General features: G+C 31.8%; 1 pseudogene; it reads left to right on the forward strand.

Moving 5' to 3' along the window:
* Positions 1-1463: 1463 nt before the first annotated feature.
* LOC110524512 (uncharacterized) lies at positions 1464-2198 on the forward strand (annotated as a pseudogene).
* Positions 2199-2689: the final 491 nt, after the last annotated feature.

Here is a 2689-nt window from a genome sequence, read left to right on the forward strand (position 1 = left end):
TGTCTGCTGGATCACTATGCAGGAACAGACTCTCTGGGAGCTGCTCACACACACACTGTTTTTCCAAATGTCTCTTCTCAGAGGGAATGGGAAGGCTTCAAAGTGAATGGACACTGAGGCATGGATGTTGCCAACCTAACAGGCATTGCCTGGCATGAACGAACATTGACAAATCGGATAGTGCCGGACTTCGGATGTATGTTGCCAAACTAACTGATTCTGTGAATGAATTGCTCATTCTCTATAATAGCTTTTGTACAATATGGATTAAAACAGACAAACGGAAATGTTTATTTTCTAAGTCAATCAAGCCGCTGGAGTCAGCTCTCCTGGAGTTATACAGTCACAAGACTTTAAGAGCTGATTGTCGATTTGCCAAACTCATTTTGTAAATGATAATAACAATGATCATTCTGTCCACAGACTTCTGTGCCATAAAATAGGCAGGCTTCAGTTATGCAACCAGAAGGTATCAAGCAATACCAACATGTCTGTCTGTCTAGGTTTCTGTAGCTCTCTCAACCTCTGTTCTGTCTATGAGCCTATAAGTGTCTTTCCTTAACACAGCCCTTGTCTATACTGCAGCCCTTTATTATCAACATCTGTTTTATCAACATCCATGTTTATCAATATCTGTTTTATCAACATCCATGTTTATCAATATCTGTTTTATTAACATCCATGTTTATCAATATCTGTTTTATCAACATCCATGTTTATCAATATCTGTTTTATTAACATCCATGTTTATCAACATCCATGTTTATCAATATCTGTTTTATTAACATCCATGTTTATCAACATCCATGTTTATCAATATCTGTTTTATTAACATCCATGTTTATCAACACCCATGTTTATCAATATCTGTTTTATCAACATCCATGTTTATCAATATCTGTTTTATCAACATCCATGTTTATCAATATCCATGTTTATCAATATCTGTTTTATCAACATCCATGTTTATCAATATCTGTTTTATCAACATCCATGTTTATCAATATCTGTTTTATCAACATCCATGTTTATCAATATCTGTTTTATTAACATCCATGTTTATCAATATCTGTTTTATCAACATCCATGTTTATCAATATCTGTTTTATCAACATCCATGTTTATCAACATCCATGTTTATCAATATCTGTTTTATCAACATCCATGTTTATCAATATCCATGTTTATCAATATCTGTTTTATCAACATCTGTTTTTATCAACATCCATGTTTATCAATATCTGTTTTATCAACATCCATGTTTATCAATATCTGTTTTATTAACATCCATGTTTGTCAACATCCATGTTTATCAATATCTGTTTTATCAACATCCATGTTTATCAATATCTGTTTTATCAACATCCATGTTTATCAATATCTGTTTTATCAACATCCATGTTTATCAATATCTGTTTTATTAACATCCATGTTTATCAACATCCATGTTTATCAATATCTGTTTTATTAACATCCATGTTTATCAACATCCATGTTTATCAATATCTGTTTTATTAACATCCATGTTTATCAACATCCATGTTTATCAATATCTGTTTTATCAAAATCCATGTTTATCAATATCTGTTTTATCAACATCCATGTTTATCAATATCTGTTTTATCAACATCCATGTTTATCAATATCTGTTTTATTAACATCCATGTTTATCAACATCCATGTTTATCAATATATGTTTTATTAACATCCATGTTTATCAACATCCATGTTTATCAATATCTGTGTTATTAACATCCATGTTTATCAACATCCATGTTTATCCATATCTGTTTTATCAAAATCCATGTTTATCAATATCTGTTTTATCAAAATCCATGTTTATCAACATCCATGTTTATCAATATCTGTTTTATCAACATCCATGTTTATCAACACCCATGTTTATCAATATCTGTTTTATCAAAATCCATGTTTATCAATATCCATGTTTATCAATATCTGTTTTTATCAACATCCATGTTTATCAACATCCATGTTTATCAACATCCATGTTTATCAATATCCATGTTTATCAATATCTGTTTTTATCAACATCCATGTTTATCAACATCCATGTTTATCAATATCTGTTTTTATCAACATCCATGTTTATCAACATCCATGTTTATCAATATTTGTTTTTATCAAAATCCATGTTTATCAATATCTGTTTTAGCAGAATCCATGTTTACCAATATCCATGTTTATCTATATCTGTTTTAGCAGAATCCATGTTTATCAATATCCATGTGCCAATAACACGTTTCCACTGATGTACCCTGTAACCTCTTACAGTCATACTATCACCACCTCCATGCTTCATATCATCCCTCAGTCTGAGTGATAGGACCCTTACCCATCATCACAACCACACCAGACACTCATAGCTGGCTGTCATCGACCCCTAACCTGTCTGTCTGTGCTACTGCTAGTACTACATCAACTCTGATGCCAGTGACTCCCTATTTTATGGCCAAAGTCTATGCGTAATTAGACTCATCTGGACTGACAACTTGAATAACTGTTTGGACAATAGAAAAAGACGAAGAAGAAGAAGATGAGGAAGTGGAGTAAAAGGGAAACATGCTGTTTGATTACATAATATTTCTAGACATATTTTATGCTTACCGCAGATAACGTTTTCTTAATGTAAATTGACACATTATTTTTATCTTGATGAATACGATAG

Source organism: Oncorhynchus mykiss, chromosome 5, assembly GCF_057628025.1.
Source record: "Oncorhynchus mykiss isolate SJ-2025 chromosome 5, ASM5762802v1, whole genome shotgun sequence".
NCBI lineage: Eukaryota > Metazoa > Chordata > Actinopteri > Salmoniformes > Salmonidae > Oncorhynchus > Oncorhynchus mykiss.